The 26,089-nt window shown below is 35.9% G+C and overlaps 1 long non-coding RNA gene across 1 annotated transcript in view; it reads left to right on the top strand.

Moving 5' to 3' along the window:
• LOC107649573 (uncharacterized) overlaps positions 1-25,371 on the top strand; it is a 38,834-nt gene extending 13,463 nt beyond the window's left edge. The window contains exons 4-6 of the long non-coding RNA XR_008913648.1: positions 6,440-12,192; positions 12,304-12,663; positions 22,863-25,371. This is a non-coding gene — a long non-coding RNA (uncharacterized LOC107649573). The remainder of the gene's footprint in view (positions 1-6,439; positions 12,193-12,303; positions 12,664-22,862) is intronic.
• Positions 25,372-26,089: the final 718 nt, after the last annotated feature.

The following is a 26,089-nucleotide window of genomic DNA, read 5'->3' as shown; positions in this document are numbered from 1 at the left end:
GGGAGTCGCCCTCTTTGTCAGAGAATGACTCAAAGAAGAAGAGAATTGCCTGTTGAGGAATAAAAGGATGGTGAAGAGGGAGTTACATTTATCTCTTTTACCCAATAAAGTAGGAGGCAAGATCCTCCACTGAGAGTGAGAAGCAGGAGACAGAGGACAAAGCTTGGTGAAAGAAAAGCATGTTTGGAACACTCACTACTTAGAGTGTGATAATCAATTAGGGAAAAATAAAAGAATTGCCATGCAGCAGTGTAGGCCCATATAGAAAAAAATTTGTAGTGGACCCAGAAAGCCTAGTTGTGTGATTTCCTCCATTTAACTCCTAGTCTGTTTTCACCTTTGGATTGTGTTATGCTGTATCTTGTAATGATTCTCACTCAAGTAAATGTTCCTCCAAGCAGCCCCGCTACATTTTCTGCCCTCGATAATAGAACGTCTAGACAGAGAGAGTGAGTATTGATTAAGGCTCAATAAAAGTAGTGGAGCATGACACAAAGCTTTTCCTTAAGTGAAAAGAAGTAGATTGTTTTTACAACCATATCTAGTCTTGTTATCAACAGGGAAGCACTGTGTGAGGCTTGGAAAGGAAAGACTCTATCAAAGCAATCTGACTTCTATTATATGTACATAGTGAGGGAAGGATTTGAGAGGAGAGGGATAGACATATAGAAAAATAGTGTTTGAAACATGTAATTAACAAAATGGTTTATAATAACTTATTTAAAAAATCACAAGATCATTTTAGACTTAGATTTAGAGCTGGAAGGTACCATAGCAGTCATCTGGTCCAATCTCGTCATTTTACAGATGGGGAAACTGAGTCCCAGAGGTTGTGACTTGTCCAATATCACATAGGTATCACATAGGTAGTAATAGAGGCAGGACCTGAACCCAGGTCCTCTGATTTCAAAGTTAGTCTCTTTTTTACTGTATCACTGCAGAAATCAGTCAGATGCCAAGTTAAACATTTTCAATTTCAGGAAGTTCTTTAAAATTTTATTCAAAAGCTTTCTCCCTCTTTGCTTTACCACCTTCTATTCCTTTTCTCAGCTATTGACTATAATGTGCCAATAAGAAAGGAAATACAAATTACATTGCTTTTCTCTTAAAATTCTCAAAGAAAACAGGCAGATTAAGTCAAAGCAATATCCTATAATAAAATATTCTCTGCCCTTTTTCCTTTTTCCTGGGCAAATATTTTTATCTTTGTCTATCTAGAGGGAGAGAAAGACACAGAGACAAAGAGATAGGCAGACAGACAGAGACAGACAGACAGACAAAGACAGACAAATAGACAGGGGAGAGAGGAGAGAGAGAGAGAGAGAGATGTCATAGTCCTATAAGGTTCTTGCTAATATCCTTGCTTCTCATGGCCTTGCATGACAATTCTTTTGCTAGCAACAGCAAAACTGCCTCCTTCCTTCCTTCCTTCCTTCCTTCCTTCCTTCTTCCTTCCTTCCTTCCTTCCTTCCTTCCTTCCTTCCTTCCTTCCTTCCTTCCTTCCTTCCTTCCTCCCTCCCTTCCTCCCTTCCCTCTCTTCCTCTCTTCCTCCTTCCCTCCCTCCCTCCCTCCATTCCTTCCTTCCTAACTTCCTTCCTTCCTTCCTTCCTTCCTTCCTTCCTTCCTTCCTTCCTTCCTTCCTTCCTTCCTTCCTTCCTTCCTTCCTTCCTCCTTCCTTCCTTCCTTCCTTCCTTCCTTCCTTCCTTCCTTCCTCCCTTCCTTCTTTCCCTCCCTTCCTCTCTATCTCTCTGTCTCTCTCTTCGTATGTCTCTGTTTCTTTCTATATCTGTGTTTCTATGTCTGTCTGTCTGTCTCTCTCTCTCTCCCTCCCTTCACTTTCTAGGAAGGTTTAAATTAAAAAGATAGCCTAAATGCTCTAACAAGATGTCCCAGAGAGGAAGACTACTAAATAATAGACAATGGATCTCTGTTCAGAGGCCGCAGTTACATGGTAAGACCACATATGACCCTGGATAGTTAAATAATTTAAACACATTAACTGACTCTTGCTTGCATTGAAAATCTAAATGATTCTCCATTGAAATTCAACCTTCATTCATTCATTCATTCATTCATTCATTCATTCATTCATTCATTCAACAATCATTTAACATTCTTCAACTTACATTTAGAGCCTTGTATAATCTGGCCCTTTCCTACTCATTAATGATACTTTCCACTCTTTTTCTAAACAGTATGTCTGATCTACCTAGACAAGTATCTGTTGATTCCTCATCAGGCTGGATTTTCTTCTTCCTACTCATGTTTTATACTTGTAAACCTGGAAAAACACAGAACCACCAAAGCAGTTATAAAGAAAAAGTCTTTAATCAGGACAGGAAAGACAATGCTCTTATGGCCACCACCCAGAGGCACATACACACACTAGACTTAGCTCTGAGGTTCTGTGAACAAGGAGTCCAAGAAAATGAACAATGAATGAGAATTATCTGTGGAACTAAAGAACTTATTGCTCTATTTATACTCGAAGGAATGCAACCACAACTGCTTGGTTACATAGGGGTTTGGGAAAGAGACTTTAACCCAATACTAGAGTAACTGGGAGCAGTCTAAACTAAGAAGACAAAAAGGGTATACTTAAAATTTGATGCCCCTCCTATCCAGGAGGCTTGTGTGCTTATTGTTCAGTCTGGCACAAGGGTCAGTCTGAGAGTTGCTTGAAAGCAAAATCCTGTGGAACAAAGGAAAATTTGGAGTCCCCAAAAGTGAGGCTGTCACTCTCTATCCTTTGTCTTCCTTTTTCTGCTCTGATTTTTATCCACCCATTTTTAAAAGTCTAGGTCCAAATCCGTATTCTTCATGAAACCTTCATGAAGACAGCACTACCCATGACATATATTTGTCGTATAAACACCAGTTATTATTATAATACTTATTGGCAACACCCCACATTTTGACACTTAAGTAATAATGTAAAGCAATTTATGAATAACAGTCCATGTGAGTATGTCCTTTGCCCTCAATTAGATTTGTTACTTTTAGAGTCATTATTATAATGATTTTCTTTCTTTTCTTGACCAGACCCATGATTTCATGAGTGTTGGGAACTTTCCATCTACCCACCAAGTTTTACCAGCCTGAAAAACCTTCACTAGAATCTCTTCCAGACATTGTCTAATGCACCTTTCTTGATCTCTTTCAAGGACCTAGAAAAAATGTCCATGTTTATTACCTCAACTTTCTCTCCTCTTATTTACTCCTCAGCTCATTGTAGTCTGGCTGTTGATCTCACTGCTCAACTAAAACTACTTTCTACAAAGTTAACAATGATCTCTTAGTCATTAGTCAGACAGTCTACATGAATTTATTAAACACTTGCTGTCTTCTAGGACCTGGGTTAAGTGCTGGCCATATAAAGAAAGGCAAAAGATAATCCCTCCCCTTGAGGAGAAGGTAGCTAGGTGGCTCAGGGGATAGAGTGCTGGGTCTGGAGTCAGATAGACTTGAGTTCAAATTTGAACTCAGATACTAGCTGTGTGACCCAAATGTCAAGTTATTCCAGTATCGTTACCAAGAAAACTGCAAATAGAGTCACAAAGAGTAGGATGTGGCTGAAATATCTGGACAACAACAAGATTTGGAGGAAGAGGACTTAGCTCAAATCCTGGCTTGGTCACTAACTCTGTGTATATAAATAACTATTTGCAGATGAGCTAGATGCAAAATAGACAGGAAATAATCAATAGAGGGAAGGTATTTCTGAATCCTTATATCAAAAATCCATTCTTATAGGATTCTCTCCTCATTAATATAAATCATTTCTGTACTTTTGTTAAGGATGGAGTAGGGTTGGTGAGCATTAGAGAGAGAGGAAATCTGCTCTATTTTTGTTTAGAAGTCTTTTTCAGCAATTTGGGACCAGTAGGTGCTTTGGGTATTTCTGGCTTCCAGTTCTGAGAGAGGAGAGGGAAGATGGCAAAACCACTTCAGGTTGCTGAAGGAAAAGATTGGCATATATTATCCCCAGTATACTGCCTCTAATGTCTTGTTTTCTTATTGATTTGAAAAAAAAATGAGTTTTTTTTTTCTTCTCACCATGTGTGTGGATTATGGAACTGGTATTTGATGGGAAATTATTACAAGCCTTGGATATAAAGCTTGGAGTCCTCCTCTACATTTATAAACAGCTATCAGAAGTTAAATTGAAACTGAAAATCTCAACCTCCCCCCCCCCCATTATATTTAAGGGATTTGACAGGTATAATTCTAGTCCTATATATCCCTTCTCTCTGAGGAGAACAGAATGTTAGTCTCTGTCCCTAAACTCTTACTTCCCCTTTTGTCAGGAATTAAAGTCTCCCTTGGAGAAGTATTGGGGGAGAACACATTAGAGATGTTTATTTCACCTCTTTTCTAGCCACACACCAATATCCCTATGCTTCCTGCTATGCTAGAATTAAGAGCTTTTGGAAGCCATTCTGCAAGATAAAAATATGTGTGGTCAAAGGATATAAACAAGCAGTTCCCAAAAGAACTATAAAGAATTCTCCAAATCATTAATAATAAGAAAAATGAAAACCAACAACTCTGAGGTTCAATATCACCTCCTACAAATTGGCAAAAATGACAACAGTCAATGTTGGAAGGGTGGTAGAAGGATAGGAACGCTAACATTATTTTAGAGCTATGAAATGGTACTACCATTTTGGAAAGTAATTTGGAATTATGCAAATAAAGTGACTAAAATGTCAAGTTCCTTTGAACCAGAGAATCCATTACTAACCTATACTCCAAGGATAAAGTCCCTGTATACTCAAAAAAATATTTATAGTAGGACTTTTTGTGATAGCTAAGAATTAGAAACAAAAGAGATATTCATTAATTGGGAAAGAGCTAAACAAATTGGTGTACATGAAGGTAATGTAATATTATACTGTAAGAAAGGATACACAGAAGAAGAATCATGGAAAGATTACTACAAACTGATATAGAATAAAGTAAGTAGAGCCAATAAAACAACCACAATTTCTATAATTTAAATGGAAAGAATAACTACACAACAAAAATCATGACTAAACAAAAATTAAAAAGCTCAAGTAGGATTCAAATAAAGCAATATGAAAAGATACCCCCAACCCACCCCTTCATGGAGATGGGAAAGCCTGAGATGTTGTTATATAATGTACATGTTTTGAACTTTTTTTCATGTAGAAATCAGTTGTGCTGATTGTTTTTCTTTTCTAAAAATTGCCATTTCTCATATGGAATGGCTCTTTAGGAAGAAGGAGAAGAGGGATACTTGGGATACTTATGGTGATATGAGAAAAAGGAACAATTTACTTTAAAAAGATCAAGAAATGTTTCCTCTCTAAAGTAGGATTTTAACTGGGACTTGAAGAAAGCCAAAGAAGTCAGGAGGTAAAGATGAGAAGAGAGAGCATTCTGGGCATGGAGGACAACCCATCTTTGATATCCCATAGCCAGGATATAATGTCTTTTCTTAGTCTTCATCCTTCTTAAGAGGTTATATTTGACTTGTTGACTATTCTTTCCTCTTGATTACTCTCTTCTCTCTGAGTCTGCTCTTGCCTTATTTGTGAAGTTACAGGTATGACTATTTCCAAACTTTGTCCTGGGCCTCTTCTCCTCTCATTCAATACTTTCTCTCTTGGCAATCTCATCAGCCCCAGGCTTTATTACTAGACACTTTAATTGCTACCAAGAAGTAAGATGGCAGAGAGGATAATGAGGGATTCTATCCCACTGTCTAGGAAGTCAGAGAGAATTGAATTAGAATCCTACCTCAGACACCTATTAATTGTGGCACTCTCAGCAAGCCACTTAATCTCCATTTATCTTGGAGATAATAGTAGCACTTACCTCCTAGGGTTGTAGTAAGGATTTGTTGAGATAATATTTGGAAAAGTCTTTACAAATTTAAAAAAATGCTATAAATAATGTATGATGTTCTTATCTATAAAATGTAAGAGATAAAAAAGACCTCCACAACCACCTAATGCAACTTTCTTTTTTTTAATTTAACATTTTCAGTAACATTTTATTTTTTGCTAATGTAAAACTAATTTTTGGCATTTGTTTTAGTCCAACCTTTAAACTTTATAAATGAAACTGATGACCAATAATATTAAATAATCATCTCCAAGGCACATACATAATGAACTTCAGAGATTCAATCTAGGCTTTTATGATTCTATCTCCATAGTACCAGTAGCTCCTGAGATATTAAATGGATAAAATGAAGATCCCTACTAAAGTGGATCATTTTTGGATGCTTTATATTAAATATGGACCAAGAATCACACAAGATGTGAAGGCATGGGAAAGATACAGCCTGTATTGGTAGAGGGAGGACATACCCATGAAATCAAAGATCCATTTAAGTGCATCTAAGTTCCCCCTATAGGCTTACATAAGTGTTACTTACTCTTTGTTTGCTGTTCTTTATGGTATCTCTTAGAGTGCAACCTTTTCAGAGAGTGGGAACAACATAGCACATTTGTACAGCGGGAGCTGAGCAAGGTGCCATGAACTACATCCAGTAAATACTTCTGTTTTCCTGTCTATCTGAAGAAGACAATGAGGATGACATGATGATGACAACATATGCCTGTTGGCAACTAGTATATCTTGCCAGTGTATCAGATACAGATGGTGAGGAAAGGAATGGAAATTATTTGGAATGATTCAGTTCTTTGACATGTAACAACATAGAAGGAGCACCTGGATCTTTATGGAAAAGTGAAAGGGAAATGGTTTCCAGGAAGATATGGCCCTAACTTGCTCCACCTGTACCATCTGAGGTTGATTCTGAGGCACCATCTGCTTAGTCTGCCCATGTGGGGCTTGGTGAATATCAGTGATGAGAGTCAAAATGGCAGCTCAGATTTCAGTATAATTCAGAGGCCAGTAATGAACAACAAAGCTCTTGGCTGCTTGAGATCAAGGTATGGGATTTCTTTTCCTTTTATGGACCACCTTTCCTTTGCAGACCAATATCACCAATTGTGAAACGTAAAAAAGTAAGAACATTATTTAAAATTTTTGTTAATAAAAATAGTTTTTGTCTGCAATTCTCTACTCTTTTGATCTAATAGGACAATTAACAAACCTCTTGGATGGTGCCTAGAAATGTCCTCTAATTGTTTTTTAATTAGACTTCCTTTCAATTTATATTTTTATATAAATGTTAAATGAACTTAGTTCATAGGGTTGCTCGTTCAGAATATTACAACAGCTGGAGACTTATTATAGTGGCTCCATTCAAAGTAGCTAATTTTACTAGGAGAGTGGATGGGTAGCTGCCCGTCTTTGTACCTTGTTCATATGCGACTTCAATTTGATATTTCTTGTCTTTGGGAACTTCTTCTATAGTATGGTGAATAGTATTTGAATTTGGAGTCAGGAATATCTCCCCTCAGACATTTACTAATTGTGTGCCTCTGGGCAAGTTTCAAAAAGTCTTTCAACCTCAGTTCCTCATATAAAATGAAACAGTTGGACTAAATAATGTCTAAGGTCTCTCCAGGAAGAAATCAATGAATCTATGGTTTCTGTCTTGCTAAAATGGACTTAAAAAAAAAAAACAAAAACAAAAAAACCAACCTTGCCTTCCTCCTTTGAATTGATATCAAGTAAAAGTTTCAAAATACAAGAGTGGAAAGAGCTAGGCATTTGGAGTTAGGTAACTTGCTCTGGGTCATACAGGTAGGAAGTATTTGAGGCCACATTTGAACCCAGATTTCTGGGCATGACTCTATCCACTGAGCTACTGAGCTGTTCCTAACATAAAGCTTTTAAAGTTACAGTACCTGGAAGTTAATTTTAAAAAAAATGCAGATTATCTTGCTCCTTTCTATTGAGTATATACTGCCCTGAGTCCCTAGAAGAAAGGTGCACACTACTGTCTACCCCCTCCATTTCCCTAGCATAGACTAGCAATTTTATTTTTCTAATAAATTTTAATATCTTTTTTATATTGCCAAAAATTTCCCCAGTATCCTTTTTCTCTTTCTCTTCCAGAGAGCCATCCCATATAACAAATAATATTTCAAAAGAAAGCCTGAGAAAAAATAGAAAAACTAATCAATGAACCAAAATATCTGAAAATACATGCAATGTATCACATTCATGAGTGTTCTACCTCTACAAAGGGGGTGGGGTAGACGTATTTCCTCATATTTTTTCTTTTTAATTTTTTGCAACATTCAGTTTTGTTTTGTGGTTGTTTTCTCTTTTTGGCTGCCCTCCATGACTAGAACACTCTTCCTCCTCCTCTGCAACTATTTACTGACTTCACTGGCTTCCCTTAAGTCCCAACTCAAATCTTTCCTTAACCCCTCCTTATTCTAGGACTTTCCCTCTTTTAATTCTTTCCTATTTATCCTGTATATATATACATACATATATAACTTATTTGCACATGTTTCTTGGTATGTTCTCTACATTAGTTTATGAACTCCTTGAGGGCTGGACTTTTTTTTTGTCTCTTTTTGTATCCTCAGAACTTAGCATAGTTCCTGGTACAAAGTAGGCTTGATTTATTGCATTATTATAGGGGTGTATACTTTTTTTATAGGCTCTTTATTCTGTCAGTTCATGTAAATCTTCCCATGATCCTCTGCATTCATTATATGTATTTTTTCTTGCAGCACAGTAATATTTTATGTTCATGTTCCATAATTTCGTTAACTATTCTCCAGTTATCAAACACTATTAATTGACCTAAGGATTTCCCTACTCATTGATCCTTTAAAAGAAAGAAACCATAACATTTTTCCTAAAGATTCTTCTCAAATACTGAATATAAATAATTAATGACTCTAATCCATTGGTCTTCAAGAAAATAGAAATATATATATATATATTTCCATCCTTTCTTGGTTTCAAAACTAGCTAATTTCTCATCTCTATCAATAGAAGAGATAATTATACATCCTAGACTGAGGAAAAGGGAAGCAGAGATAATTTTCCTTGCTCTGAATCTGTGTTGCTTTTTAATTTGTCTCAGGAAGACTAGAGTTTCATAAATAATTAACTCTCCCAAAGCTGAGTAACTGATCAAATTTAGTGGCTTCCTCCTGAAAGTTTAGATGATTTAGTTAAAGTAGGTTTTATTTGTAAGTGCAGTGTTCTGTGGAGCATTGGAGTTCTCTGATAATGGTCTTCATGTTTACTTTTTAAAAAAGGATTATCAGAATTTGGGACTATGAGGGCCCCTAGATGGCATAGAAAAAGGAGCTCTGATCTGGAGTTAAGGAGACCTAGGTTCAAATTTGGTCTCAGATAAGACTAGTTCTGTGACCTTGGGCAAGTTATTAATTTTTACATGACTCAATCTCCTTATCTGGGAAATGGAGAGAATAATAGTACCTATCTCTCAGGGTTGTTGTGAGAATCAAATGAATTAATACTTGTAAAGCATTTTGCAAATTTAAAGTATTATATAAATGTTGGTTATTTTATTATTAGAAAATTTCAATTCAAATCTTGATATTGTGTTCTGAATTATAGTCTCTTGGGATCCCATCAAACTCTGACCCCTCTTACAGGAGCTGATCAGTTAATAGCTATGTATATACGTTGAAATTTATATAGCCATTGAAAGAGATAATCACAAGACTATTTTTTCTTTTGTTTTTTGATCAAACAAACTTAAGAATGGTCTCTCCTTTTAAGTTCTCTTTAGCAGATTTGCAGACAGCAAATGGGTTGAGGTACTTATAAGTAAATTGAGTGTGGGAACAGCTGGGTAGCTCAGTGGATTGAGAGCCAGGTCTAGAGATGGGGAGTCCTGGGTTCAAATCTGGCCTCAGACACTTCCCAGCTGTGTGACCCTCGACAAGTCACTTAACCCTCATTTCCTAGCCCTTACTGCTCTTCTGCCTTGGAATCAATACACAATACTGATTCCAAGATGGAAGGTCAGAGTTAAAAAAAAAATAAAACAAGAGTGGCCTCATCAGTGAGATAATGAATGCATCAGAATTGATGAAGTAAGTTATGTGACAAGTTCAAGAGTCAGTTTCTGGACTAATAAATCTTGTCATTAAATGTCAAACCATATTTGAACCATCCCATTATGTGAAACATATTCTTCAGGGTCGATGGAATGGAATTAGGAGAGATGGGTTTGAACTCCAGTTATTGTGTGAACATAGGGGAGCCATATAATTTCACCTCAATTTCCTTATATATAAAATAGGAATAATTCTATACATCACAGAGTTGTTGGTCTGGCAGCCATCAGACAATAAACATTCATTAAGTGCTGTTGGGGATACAGGGAAAAGGAAAAGATAGTTCCTTTCCGCAAAGAGTTCACAAATAAAATTGGGGAGACAGCATGCAAATAACTGTACAAACAAGTCTTATACAGGAAAAATTAGAGGTAATAAGCAGAGGAGACAATAAACTATAATATGGAAAATGGGGAAACAATTCCAATAAAGGTGGGATTTTATCTGGTTCTTGAGGGAAGAAAAGGAAACCAGGAGGTGGACATGAATAAGGAGAACATTCCAGTCATGGAAGTTGGGGTTGTTCTATCAAGCGAGACAATGTATATAAAATGTTTTTGAACCTTAAACTATTACATAAATGTCAACTATTATTATTATTTATTAAATAGAGATAGGAACAAGTAGGTGCTTTCATCAACATAAGGAATTCCTAGATGAAGGATTTCCTTCAACAAATGAAAGTCAACACCTTAGAGAGTTACCAAGATCACTGAGAGTTAAGTGATTTGATTGCCCAATATATGTCAGAGCAGAGGCTCAAACTCATGGCTTGTTGGCTCTAAGGCCAGACTTCTATCTTTTATATCTTTCTATTATGATTTGTAAAATGAACTATTTTTAGAATCAGATATTTTAGATGTAGATATCTGAAATGAACACTTTTAGATAAAAATATGAATGAAATATGAAGAATTTATTTTAACTTCCCACCCTGTAAGTTGGAAAGAATTTTCTCTCTTTGAGAAGTCTGATGGGGATCATGCAAAGAGATTTTATAATAAATTGTTCAGTTTGCTATGAGGTGAGTAAAAATCAACTGGGAGTCTCTCAGCTATTAGAGCACAAAGTTCCCTTTTGAAATAAAGGGTCTTTGGTAGGTTTGACCAGAATATGTGTTAGAGCTGCTGCCTGTAACAAACAACTCAATAATACCTTTATCCCCTGAAACATTTACAAAAATCTAACTCATACACAGATCAGAGTTGTAGAGTTGAATGCTGGAGTGTATTCATTCCTACTATTTAGAACTAGATGATATCAAAGGAGTTTTGAGGGCAACAGGCAAATTTCTTTCTTTTGCTTGTGGTCAGATACCCATGTTATTCTCTACTTATTCTTCCATTTAGCATTTTCTTTGGCATTTCTATGAATGCTAAGCTGACACATTTCATATTATTATCTAAATCTTAAAATTGTCTTGCAAAAATCCAAGAAGGTATCTTAGATTTTCCAATTTTGACCAGAAACTGGATTTTGCTCTAAATGTCTAAATATTCTTAGTTTGTTAACTCTAAGGAATGATAACTGTTCACAGCAGGTACAGAATTAGCCCAAATAAATAGTCTTAGCTTTTCTGTTGTCCATCTCCTCCCCTGCCTTTTCCATTCCATTAAGAATCAAGTCTCTAAATTATTAATTAAATGAAAATTTCAAGTAAAAAAAAAGAATCAAGCTTCTACTTTCTATTTTAATTGGAGTGCATGGTAGTGAGGAGGATCACAGCCTTACTGATAAAGGGAACCAAGAAACAAGGGGAAAATATCCCACTTGTTTTCAGATTGCTGAATAGATTTCCCGAGTCGTCTTTTTTTCTAGTTAGATATATATGGGTTCAGCTGGAAGTGGAAACATCAGTGATCAGTTTTTGGCTTGTTCCTAGACAGGCAGAATGAGAGTCAAGCCCCAGACATATGTATGCTATTAGAGATATAAGGAGATCTCTCAAGAGTCACATGGAGCTTTAGAGGCAAGAGTTGTGGTTCTGGACTCAAAGTGCTCTCAGGAAAACCCTAGAGGGTGGGGAAATGTAAAATGCCACAGGTTTGTCATTTTATTAAAACAAACTACTGGTCAATCTGCCAACAGATCATGGTGCATTGGGGAAAAATCAATGTGAAAAATTTTTTCTAAAGAGCTGTTTATTGGACATAAAGTCTTTATAGTAAAGAGCCATGAGGACACTGGAAGCCAGGTACATCACTGAATATTTCAAATAAAAGTGGGATTTCCTAAATGTTGGCAATGACTTTCTTTGTAAATAGATTTAACCTTTGGCTTTCTGTCATCTTGAATTTTTATACAGGAAATTAATTTTCTTCATCTACTTGGTGTTTGAGAGAAGAGAAAAAGTTGAAAAACTCTCAGGGATTTCAAAAAGCCTCCACGTAAACTTTAAAATTAAACAGATGTTAGATGATCATCCTTAAATCAGAGCTCTGGGATCTCAGGATCATAAACTATACATAATGTTCTGAAGCAAGAGATGAAATGGATTTCCCCCACCCCAATTATTAGAAGTCTCATAGATAAAAAATCAGGATTAAGATGAGTTCTTGGACCCCTGAAGGAATTTGAAGATGGCTAAAGGAGAAATACCTCCCAAAAGTGGGTGAACTGCTACAAGGAGGATTGGAGATACCACCTTGGAGCCAATGTCATTATGGTGAGTTATAGCCCTAATTGGTCTACTTTACTGCAGCATTCTTCCTCCTTGATCAAGAACAACCAATTGATAGAAAAATACTTATTAAGACTTGCTAGATGCCAGATACTCTGCTAGGAGTTAAAGATGATATCAAGGGAAAAATAAGAAATCCCACTCAAAAGGAATTTACCTTGGTAAAGGCAGGTTGTCTTAATTTTCTCTAAACTGATTATGTCAAAGGGACTATGCCCCAGACACTTGTGAAACATCTGCCATATAGAAAATCACATTCCCATTTTGTTTTATGGTATTATTATAGACACACAGATTTGTAGCTGGAAAGAACCTTAGAGGCTCAAAAAACTTGGCCATAGAGCAAGGGAAAAAAAGAGAACTGTCTGCTGGTGGGCAATTCTTCGCCACTAGTGTCCACCAATACTAACTCCACCATCACTACCACCACCAAACCACAAATTAACAACAAAACACAATCAACAAACTACAAACAGAAAGCCACAAACAACTCACATTTATATATACCCCTTTCAAAGTGTTCTCTCTATATATGCATATATTTGTGTAGTATATATATATGCATACATAAATGCATGTGTATGTACATGTATACTATATACATACATACTCATATACATATACACAGCACACATATACACACTTAAGGTAGTTAGGTAGAGTACCAGGAATTCAAATTTAACCCCAGACACTTACTAGCTATGTGACCTTGTGTGAATCACTTAACCCTATTTGCCTCAGTTTCCTTTTCTGTCAAATGAAGTGGGGAAGGAGATTGACTGTAAGCCACTCTAGTGTCTTTACCACGAAAATCCCAAATGGTACCATGAAGAATTGATCATGACTGAACTGGACAAGAAATATACATTTACATAGTCTCATTTGATCGAAGGGGCCACCACAAAACTTGGCCTCAAAGAAGAGTATCTAAAGTTCTTTGACCCTGATATTGCAAGAGAGGTAGGTGGGCAGGATAATCCAAGAGGAAAGTAAGCAGGATAGAAGAGGAAGTTATCAAATGCAGAGAGACACTCATAATTGGGACCAGTTGCTAAAAGAGAATCTTTGAGAGTCCATTGGAGGTGAGGCTAATCCCATGCTGCTCCTGAAAGTTTAAATAATTTAGTGATGAGTTTTATTTGTGAATGTGGAATTTCCTAGAGCATTTAGTTTCTCCGTAAATATTCTTTATTGAATACCAGCTAGAGAAGCAGTGCCAGGAATCCACAGTCCCAGGATGGTGTGAATGAGCCAGAGTTGGGATTTATTCCTATGATCTCTTTTATCTCCTAGCCAAAGAATTTATTCTCCTTTTCTTGTTATTTGTCAAAATAGCCAGGTGCACAAACTTATTTTTTCTTATATTTTACTTTCAATGTAGGTTTTATTTGTTGTTGTTGTTAAGTTGTTTTTTTCAGTCATGTTTGACTCTTTGTAATCCCATCTAGGATTTTCTTGGCAAAGATATTGCAGTGGTTCTCCATTTGTTTCTTCAGCTTGTTTTATATGTGAAAAAAAAATTGAGTTAAATGGGAGAAAGTAACTTACCCAGGGTCCCACAGCTAATAAGTGGTTGAGGTCAGATTTGAACTCAGGAAGATGAGCTTCTTGATTCTGAGTCCAGTGAACTATCCACTTTACTACCCACCTGTTGTAAGATTAAAATCAATATCCAATAACTCCAAGTATTATATTTTATAAGATTTATTAATAATTGCTTGAAGTAAAAGAAATGAAAGGACAAAAGTAAAAGCCTGAGTAAAAGCAGATTTTCCCAGCTGCAGTCAGGGGAAAAGAGAATGTGAGGGCAGAGTTACATAAAACTTATATCCTCCCTACCTTAGCATGTAACATGAGAAGGAATATGGAATGCAGGGAGAGAGAGTCCTGGAGTTCAAAATCCTAATTATATACTGTCCTAGGTTTTATTTGTTTATCAAAGGAATTCTAAGGACTGTAGCCTATTTGGTTTAGAGTTTGTATATTTAAGATGACAGGAAGAGACACAATTCCATTTTGGATAGATGAGATATTTGGTCTATCAGTAGAGGCAACTGGACATGGGGGAATAGCTAGTACAGCAAAGTAGGAACAGGACTAGGACTCCTTAATGCTAGTGCCTTCCTTCAGTTGATGATCCCTAATTTATCTGTCTTATTTGTATAGTTGTTTACAGGCTGTTTCCCTCATTAGATTGTGACGTTTTTGAGAAAAGGGACTGTGCTTTGTCTTACTTTGTATCTTCAGTGCTTGGCACAGTGCCTCATATGGTGATTAATAAATGATTACTGTTGATTGAACACTTTTAGATTGCTATGAGACTGGAAAAAGAAATTAAATTCAATTAGCCAGAAGGATAATACTCCCAAGGCTACCCAAAAGAACGAAAAAGTTCTGGTCCCATTTTGTTTTACTAGCTGTAACCCTATGTCCAATTGCTATTGCTTCTACACCAACTAGCTCATTGATCTGAATTTTTTAAATCTATCTATCTATACATTCTTCCATCCATCCATCCATCCATCTATCTGTCTGTCTATCTATCCATCCATCTATTCTTCCATCCATCCATCTATCTATTTATCTATCTATCCATCCATTCTTCCATCCATCCATCTATCTATTTATCTATCTATCTATCCATCTATCTATCTATCCATCTATCTATCCATCCATCCATCTATCTATCTTTCTATCTCTCTTCAAGAAGGTAGTTGTGTGGTCCCTTAACTCAGGGGGAGATGGAGCTAGGCATCTGAAGGGGAATTAACTTCTAGGGAAGTCTTAATCATGCAAAGGAAGGAGGACTAAATTGTCCAATCATGCCCAAGCAGATTCTCTGACTCAGTGGATGATAGTTCATTCTTGCCTCACTAGTGCCACCTGATAGTTAGAGAGATAGAACATGTATTGAGCATTTACTGGGTGCCAGACAATGTGCTTAGTATTGGGGATAAAAACAACCCCCCCCAAGAAAATAAGGTGATACCTAGTCTCATGGAATTCATATTTTAATAAAAGAAGACAAAACATAAAAAAGTGATAGAGTGGTATGGGGAAGAGAAGAAGGTATCTGAGTAGAGGCAAGGCAAGTTGGGGCAAAAGTAGATGAAGTAAAGTGGTTTTATTAGTCAATCTTTTTCTCCTTCCCATTCCCCATCTTCAAGTAGAGGAACCAAAATGTAGTCTTGCTGAAGGTCATACAGCAAGTAGGTATTTGAGTTGGGAATTGAACTCAGTTCCTCTAATTTCTGACCTGACATTCTTTTCATTATAATATACTGCTTAACTGTGACATCTAGAGATAAAATAAAGGAGATGAAGACAGGGTTTTAGAATTCCGAGTAGTATACTCTATCTTCAAATAGATAGCTTAGAATTTCAGAAAGCTTCGAGAATAAGCTTAACTGATCAACCCAAGTGAGAAACATCAGTTCTTGGCTAAAAGGAAACTAAGGATAGGCACCAGTTGATTGTTCATCTAAACCACAGTGGGGTGTGTGGAGTGTGCCAGGAGGATGAGCGCCTCTAGTGTGAGTACTTGCCGACCCCCCTTCAGAGCTGCTCATATACCTTTGGTGTCTACTTTTCACCCAGCTCTCACCGGGGGCTCTGAGAAGCTTTAGGATGTGAAGCAGTCCCCATTAAGAGGACGTTTACTCCAAGTATGTAAAGACTTCCCAAGGCTGAATGGGTCCATGAGAACAATTTGTTCCCATAGCCATAACAGCTGCTGAAGCAGGCACTGTGGAATACTTAGGAGTTTGGTCAGACACTGAAGATAACCCAAATCATCCACTGAGTCCTGGGCCACCACCAAATTGTCCTGACTTTTGTGTTGCTGTGGAACTCTGGAAGAGTGAGTGAGTCTGAGGGTTTTGTGCAACCCCGACTCTCTCAAGTCCAATTCATGAAAGTTCAGTTCATGAACAAATCAAGGCATCATCTCTGATGTCTTTGCCCCTCTTCAAAAATGAAAGAAGAGCAATAGCAACCACCACCACAATCACCAGAATTTAGAGTGAATCTGTAAAAATCACTTTTGTTTTGATTTTACTACCTAGTTTTTGACTGTTTCTCTTCACATTTCCTCTCATCTGATCTAGCCTATTTTGGTGCTTGTTCATAATGGATTCCTCAGAGGTGGCTCGATTCTTTTCTCTGTTCGTGAATTTCTCTTGAGTAGTATAGACGGCACCCCTAATCTCTAATCTTATGCATCATCCTGGCCTTCAGTTATAGTTTCTGGTCACCAATCTCAGATTTTCAGCCTGTGTCAGACAAATAGCTATTAGTAAAAGGTGCAACAAACCACGAGTCTGAAATTAGAAGATGACTTTCTGTTGATGGTTAGGATTAGAGTTTCTTGTTTCAAAATTAAAATTAACTTCTCTCCTAAAGGGAGCAGAAATATGTGGGGTGTGTGTGTGAGTGTGTGTGAGAGAGAGAGAGACAGACAGACAGACAGAGAGACAGATAGACAGACAGACAGAGACAGGCAATCAGACAGACAGACAGACACACATACAGACAGAGACAGAGAGAGAGAATGAGAATGAGAATGAGAATGAGAGGAGAATCTTCCCTCCATCTTTCTCTGACCAGCTTAGATTGTGGATCTGGAAGAGGGTTCATTTAATGTAATAACCTCGAGGAAGGTTCTGGGTAACAAGGTATAGACTTTAGCGAGAAAGGAGCAACCTGACTAAACTATAAGAAGCAGGAAGGTCCTAAAGATCTAGTTCCCTCCTTCTTGTCCTCTTTCTTCCTTTAACTCTTTTTGGACTAAAGGTTCAAATTGTTTGGCGCTTAGAGAGCTTAGATGCTACCCTTTGTGTGGGGTTCTTGTCAAAATACCTCCAACTGGACTGAGGAGAAGTAATCTATTTCCATCCTATGTACAGGAATATGCATCTGTGCCTTTAGAGGGTAGTTATGAATTATGTGCTCAATTTATAGGATAAATGTTTATGGATTTGCATGCTTTTATGGAGCTAGAAAATTCCACAAAAGCTAATATAATTTAAAATCCCTAATAAAATTCTCTCTTGGTTTATTGAACAGAACTGTAGTTTTAATCAGCAGAATTCAAATAGCCAAACATTATATTGGTAACTTCTTGCATGTTCCAAACGTTACTACCTGGAAAGGAGCTGCTCTGCAGTCTTTTCAAAGTTGGTCTTTCAGGAGGTTCTCTTTGGAAAGGCCCAGCATATTGCCTAGAATATAGTAGGTACTTAATAAATGCTTATTGCTTGAAGAGGAAGATGAGGATTTGCTGAGTGTAATGAATATTTGATAATAACAGAAAATAAAATTGATTATGCCAACAGGTAGACAACAACAGTGGTCATTTCAGAATCAGGTTTTATTTGCAACCAAATTATCCAATGGTTAAAACACAGGTCAAAGTTAGTCATAAGGTAGAAGAAATAATATAAAGATGGGCAAATAAGTAGCATATATTATAAAAATTAACAATTGTTCTAGGAAGTGCCTGAGACCAGATTGGAACCTAGAACCTCCCATCTCTAGACTTGGTTCTTTCCACTGAGCCACCCAGCTACCCTCTGTCAGTAGATTTTTGATATTTTAACTTGTAGGAGATGTCTGGCAGCTGGAAATAATTCCTATTTAGTTTGGAGCAGCTGGGTAGCTTAGTGGATTGAGACCCAGGCCTAGAGATGGGAGGTCCTAGATTCAAATTTTACCTCAGACACTTCCCAGATGTGTGACCCTGAGCAAGTCACTTAACCCCCTTTGCCTAGCCCTTACCACTCTTCTGACTTGGAACCAATGAGCAGTATTGATTCTAAGATGGAAGGTGAGGGTTTATTTTTATAAAAAAAATGAAGTATCAGGTTATTTATAAGACATTATGGACAAGCAAGATGAAAGATTCTCAACACTATTGTGTCATAAAACAATGAAAAGTAGTTGAGGATGAAAAGAGTTTTCAGGGAGATAAAGCTACTTGATATAGATCTCTCTGGGACAACTGATGGGAACATAAGCAGGACCACAAGCATGGTGGCATATAGCCATCAGTTCTGACCAGTAATGGTAGTGGGGCCGCCATGGCTGTCATCTACCACTTCAAGATTTGATATTCTCATGACGTGTCAAAGAAACTTTGGGAGATTAAATTGGGAAGAGTAGTGGAGCCTGACATCCCGAGAAGTCTGATTTGCATATAATGTGATTTAATATAATCAGATATATAATTGTATATTGTAGTGGACAAATGTTGAATTTAGAATCAAGAGAGGCTGGAATTCATCTTTGAACCCTTAACAAGTATGGTACCACGGGCTAGTCATTTCATCATATTTATCCTCATTTTCATCATTTGAAAAAAGGGGATAACAAATACCTGCAATACCTACTTCATACGGTTATTGTAATGGTCAAATGAGTAAGTCTTATAGTGGGAAGTGATATGGTGCAGTCTAGCATCAGGAAAACTGAATTAAAACTAGACCACAAACACTCTGGTTGTTTGCCCTCGGGAAAGTCTATCTAAAAAAACCCTATTTGCCTCAGTATCCTCATTTGTAAAATGAGCTGAAAACCCAAAAATGGTCTCATGGAGAGTCAGACATAACTGAAAAGATTGAACAACAATGCCTTATAGAACCAGATAAATGTAATTTGCTAAACCTCGATGTTTCATATAAATGTAATGAAAAATAGAAAGACACAGATGGGAGATTATTTATTTCAGTAACTATGCTGATAGTATTCTTAATATTGAACCAACTCTTCATTCATGACATAAATACAACTTGGTTGTGGTATATAATTTTTGTGATGTATTTCTGTAGTCTCTTTGCTGATACTCGTATTAAATCATTTTTTTGTCCATAATCATTCTGCCTATTGGTCTAAAGGTTTGCCCCCTCCCTGCATTTTTAATCTCCTTGGTTTAGGTCTCAAGACCACATTTGTACCTAAAAGGAGTTTGTAGAATACCATATTTTGTTATGTTTGAAAATGATTTACTTAATATTTCAATTAAATGTTCCTTGAATATTTAAAAAATTTCCTTGTAAATCTATTTGGTTATGATTGTTTGTGTCTATGTGGGGTCTGATAGCTTATTTAATATTTCTGAGGTTAAAAAATCTTTAAAATTTTTTCTATTTCATATCTGTTCATGTAGGGATTTTATAATTTTGCAAGTGCCTTTTACATTTTATTTTAAAATTTTTTATTGACAAATAGTTGGGCAAGAGAGCTTCTAATAATATTCTACCTTTCTTTAGTTATTTAAAATTTTCCCTATACATTTTTTTGAGTCTACAAATTTGGTTTGCTCTTTAAAAAATGAAATTAGCTAATAGTTTTATTGTTTCTTAAAAAAAAATTCTTAGTTTTTTAATTCAATGAATGTTTTGCTTTATTTATTAATCTCTTCTTTGATTTTCATAATTTCTCCTTTGGGTTTTAAAAGCTTTATTGGTTTCCTAGATTGTTTTAGTTTTGTCCATCTATTCATCTCTCTTTTGTTGATGGTTAGAGATACAAAATTTCTCAAAAGGACTTCTTTGACTACATTTCAAAGTTTTTCATATTCTATCTCATTGTTGTCATATTTAATTAAATTATCTACAGTCCCTAAGATTTGATGTTTGACTATTATTTATAAATTATTTACAAATTATTGACTAGTTAATTTTTAGTAGTTTCTTTTATTATCATGCTTAGATTGTGATTTTTATTGCCTTGTGGTCAATCTATGTATTCATTCATTTATCTATCTATATTTGTTTGTTTATTTGTAATGCAAGAGATAGTGGGAAAAACAACTAATTTGGGGTCAGAGGATATGGATATGTTTCCTATCTCTACCACTTAGTATCTGAGTTAATTTGGCCAAGTTACTTAATCTCCCCCAGCTTAATTTCCATTATTTGTAACTGAAAAGAATCAAACAAGATGACCTCTCAGATTTAAATATATTACCTATTTTAAATTTAGGTCACCAATAGGAACAAAGCAAAAGATAAACTAACAAAAACCCACATTACACCAAAATTTCAAATATACAAAGAATAAAAATGATTGTACATTAAATACTCAACTATTACTTACAGTTTGTTAAAATTACAATATGCTAATTGTAGTAAAATATTAAGACAAGAATCCTGCTTTAATCTTTGTTCCCTTTTGAACTCTTTTATTCTATATGTTTTTATAGATTCTTGTTGCTATTGTCATTAATGTTGTTATAATTAACATGTTTTTATGATTCTTATTTCTTTATTCTTTACCACTTCATATCAATCTTTCAAAACTTATACTCTATATTTTTCTTTTTAAAAATCTCAAAAATGTTTGTATGCCATAATTTTTAGTGATTGCTTAATCATTGAACACCTAGATTATTTCCAGTGTTTGCTATTACAAATAATGTTATGAATATTTGTGCACAGATACATATTTTCTTTTACTTTTATTAAGGCATAATCCTAGTAGATTATTATTGCTGTGTTATTAAAGCTCATCTCTTTACTGCCTATATTCTCTCAGTGATGCCATATGTTGAGAATCATGGAATACCACAGTTTCAGAGGAAATATAATTGCAGGTGACAGAAAGGGCAGTGGAAAATGCAAAATGTGTATAAAGAGGTTGTGGCATATTACTAAGTATAACTTGCATTCAAGATGTGATATAAATTATATCATCAAGGACATGTAAGACAGGCACCAAGTGGGCCAATCACAGAGCAAGAATAAATATATTGGTGGGTAGACAACTTGACTCCTTTATTGGTATCCTGGAGATATTTCACCAACCAGAGGAAGACCTCTGATGTGTTGGATAGATTATTTATAGAGACTATGGAAGAAAATGGCTAAGCATTGCAAAGGATAAGAAACTATAAAGGGAATATTCTAACTGATAATATATAAACCCATTAAAGTATAAATATCATAAAAGAAAGATATATTTATTGAGTATTTTAAAGTGCCAGTCACTGTGTTAAATGCCGGGCAAATATCTCATTTGATCCTCAGAACAACCTTGATGGGTAGGTGCTATTTTTCCACCATTTTATAGTTAAGGAAACTAAGGCACAGTTTAAATTATTTGCTCAGTCACACAGCTAGTCTGTGGCCATATTTGAAACCAGATCTTTCTGACTGTAGGTTCAGTGCTCTATTCATTTTACCACCTAGATATCTCTAATATATGATATCCAAACAATTAAAAAGTGATAACAAATGATTATTTGCATGGTTATAACTAGTTTGTATATATTTTTTCTGATTGTATTTTACTCTTTAATCTCTACACAAATGAATCTAAGCAATCTTTCTATCTATTTGTTGATGCAAAGTTGTGGATTTGCATGCTTATGATATTCAATGGGGTTATTCAATGTGAATAAGTTCAAAAGGGTTTAAGAATAGAGTACTTTTTGTATTTTAATCCCATTTCTAAAAATGATGTAAAATTAACATTAAATAGTTCAAGTCCTTTTTTTATCTTACCTCAGACCCTCTGTATTCACACAAAAAAACATATAAAATAGATATATTTATGGATATAGAGTATGATGTATTATATAATAAGATGCACTGGAGTAAATAGCTAAAAAGATATTCCTTGACAATAAACTAATCAATCAAAAAGTCAAAAAATCAGTCAACTGGCAAATTGCTTTGGCTGTGAGGATTTTGAACAGGTGGTTTTATTGAAGTAACTGCATGTGGCTTGCTTTTCATAAGAATATTTGGGTTTTTTAAGTATCTATTTCCATATCAGAGACCTAGAGTCAATAAAAGCTCAAGTTTACTGTTACAATTCATGGAGGAAATATTCCTTAAGAAAAATGATCAAGGTCACATGGTGGAAGAAAGTGGAATAAACTAAAGCTTCAACAAAACTACAAGAACTTACCACCCCAAATAAACAAGTAATATATCAGACATATAATTATTAAATTCATGGGAAGAAGAGGAAGTGATAAGAATATTTTCTAAAATATTTGCAGGGCTTAGAGCATGGCTGAGTTAAGAATTCATGTTACCACTCAACTCCATTTGGAGATTTAGTTTGATGAGTTCTTTTGCTCTATCCTGTTTTGGCAGTAACATCATTTGAATCCCCCCCCTCAACACCCACTGTTTAATGGAAGAGAGGAGAAGATTCCATTCACTGATTTCTTTTTTAAGTGTGGCAGGAGGAAGAGAAATTAGAACTTGAGAGGGAAGGTGGAGGAACCCCAAATCAGCTCCAGGCATTCCTGATAAAGTTCATACATGGTAGGTACCAGTGAGACACTAAGTTACCTCCATAACCAAACTTCCCAAAACTCTGAAATCACCCATCTCCGATGGTAAAGATGGGAGAAAGCATAGGGACTTGGGTTTGTTAGGGAGAAGGTTAAACAGCATGTACATATAATACAATGCTAGCTCATTCGAAGTCAAGAGGTGGCAAGAAGGACAAAGGAGTAAAGCCTAGTTGGAGATATTAAGTTCCCAAGTAGAATAACCAACAGAGAGATTATTAAAGAAGGAAGCAAACATGAAGAGAAAAAGCAGGAAAGATCCCATAGGGTGAAGAAGTACCATGTTGTGACAAATTACTTGAAAACCCCAATGAAAAAGAAAGCAAGACAGGTTCCTTCATAAATAATGTATGAACAGTAAGGAATTCCAGAATTGTTCAGAAGAGAAATAGGAAATGAAGATGGAAAATATTAAGGGTATCAGAATTCTCAAATAAGAAATTAGTAAGACTAATAAGATATTAATGGATTTGGAATAAATGACAGAGGATCTTTCCAAGACAATAGATGCTCTGAAAAAGATGGCAGACGTGAAACTAAAAAACAATGATTTATAGGCAAATTTGGCAAAAGAGTCAAAGAACATCAGCATTTGAAGAATGGATGAGGTCTTTACAAATAACAATTAACTTTGAGAATGCTGAGATGCTTTCATAAACTGATCTTTTGCTGGCTTTGGGTCCTCAAAAAAGTACAATTATGTCAATAACTTATGGCTATCATGTTCTTGTGACACAACATCACAATATCCAGTGAAATTGCCTCCAAGACTTGAACTTAATTGTTAAGTTCACTCAAACCTTGGAGGTCTCTGGCCACTTTAGCTGCATTCATTAGGCTAGAGAAAATGCCACTGTGCTATCAGGGTATGGCTCTGCTCAAGGGATGATTATCCTCTGGCATGAAGCATAAGGGAATATTTTGTTAGGTGTATCACATCAATGGCAAGGCTTGCCTCCAAAGCCCAAATTTCTTGATCATTTTAAAGGTATACATGCCAATAAAAGAGTAAAATAACACAGAGCCTGTTGGCACATTGGATAAAGTATACTTCCCTCATAAAAATGTTTTAGTCCAAAGCCATGAAATCACTGAATATTTCTTACCTTGTCTTGGATTGTTGACCAACATTAATTATAAAATTGAGCCAGTTCCTGGAGGGGTTGGGAGGAGGGGAGAGAAAGAACATGAATCATGGAACCATGGAAAAAATATTCTAAGTTAATGAGTTAAATACATTAACTTTATTTAGAAAAAAAAATTGAGCCAGTGTACAATCACAGTCTACAGTGATAAAATCTTGTTGGTTACCTTTCGGTACTTTAGTGGCCAGTGAATGAGAGGCTACATGGAGTCATGTCCAAACAATATATAAAATTTTACTCTCATTTGCAAACTTTCCTTTCCTAGAGCCATTTATAAATTGAGTAAGCTTTTCTACCTGCTAGTCTTCTTTTGATAAAAACATTTTAAATTATTTTATTTAATCTTCACAACAATCCTGGGATTTAGATATTAATGTTACAAAAGATTTTACAAATGAAGATACTGAAGCAAACAGAACTTAAGTGATTTATTCAGGGTCACTCAACCAGTATCTGATGCCAGGTTTTTCTGATTCCAGATCCAACACTGTATTCTCTGGGCCATCTAGCTGCCAGTTTTTTTAAAATCTTGATTTATAATCACTTAATTATCCATCTGGGAAAGATTCATGCTCTTAGATACTTGTATTAATTTATCCCTTAGTTATTTTTTTAAATTTTAAACATTATTTTATTTGGTCATTACCAAACATTATTCACTGGAAACAAAGATCATTTTCTTTTCCTCCCCTCCACACCTCCCACCACCTTTCCCTCTCCCATAGCCGACACACGATTCCACTGGTTATCACATGTGTTCTTGACTCGAACCCATTTCCCTGTTGTTGGTATTTGCATTAGAGTGTTCATTTAGAGTCTCTCCTCAGTCATATCCCCTCAACCACTATAGTCAAGCAGTTGCTTTTCATCGGTGTTTTTACTCCCACAGTTTATCCTCTGCTTGTGGATAGTGTTTTTTAGATCCCTGCAGATTGTTCAGGGACATTGCATTGCCACTAATGGAGAAGTCCATCACCTTCAATTGTACCACAATGTATCAGTCTCTGTGTACAATGTTTTCCTGGTTCTGCTCCTCTCGCTCTGCATCACTTCGTGGAGGTTGTTCCAGTCTCCATGGAATTCCTCTACTTTATTATTCCTTTTAGCACAATAGTATTACATCACCAACATATACCACAATTTGTTCAGCCATTCCCCAATTGATGGGCATCCCCTCTTTTTCCAATTTTTGGCCACCACAAAGAGCGCAGCTATGAATATTCTTGTACAAGTCTTTTTACTTATTATCTCTTTGAGGTACAAGCCCAGCAGTGCTCTGGCTGGATCAAAGGGCAGACAGTCTTTTATCACCCTTTGGGCATAGTTCCAAATTGCCCTCCAGAATGGCTGGATCAATTCACAACTCTACCAGCAATGAATTAGTGTCCCCACTTTGCCACATCCGCTCCAGCATTCATTACTTTCCATAGCTGTCATGTTAGCCAATCTGCTAGGTGTGAGGTGATACCTCAGAGTTGTTTTGATTTGCAGCTCTCTGATTATAAGAGATGTAGAACGCTTTTTCATGTGCTTATTAATAGTTTTGATTTCTTTGGCTGAGAACTGCCTGTTCATGTCCCTTACCCTATTTGTCAATTGGAGAATGGCTTTATTTTTTGTACAATTGATTTAGTTCTTTGTAAATTTGAGTAATTAAACCTTTGTCATAGGTTTTTATGAAGATTGTTTCCCAATTGGTTGCTTCCCTTCTGATTTTGGTTACATTGGTTTTGTTTGTACAAAAACTTTTTAATTTGATGTATTCCAGATTATTTATTTTGCATTTTGTAACTCTTTCTAATTCTTGTTTGGTTTTGAAGTCTTTCCCTTCCCAAAGGTCTGACATGTATACTATTCTGTGTTCACCTAATTTTCTTATAGTTTCCTTCTTTATGTTCAAGTCATTCACCCATTTTGAATTTATCTTGGTGTAGGGTGTGAGGTGTTGATCTAAACCTAATCT

Source organism: Monodelphis domestica, chromosome 7 (assembly GCF_027887165.1).
Source record: "Monodelphis domestica isolate mMonDom1 chromosome 7, mMonDom1.pri, whole genome shotgun sequence".
NCBI lineage: Eukaryota > Metazoa > Chordata > Mammalia > Didelphimorphia > Didelphidae > Monodelphis > Monodelphis domestica.
This window is presented reverse-complemented; position numbering and strand designations above follow the sequence as displayed.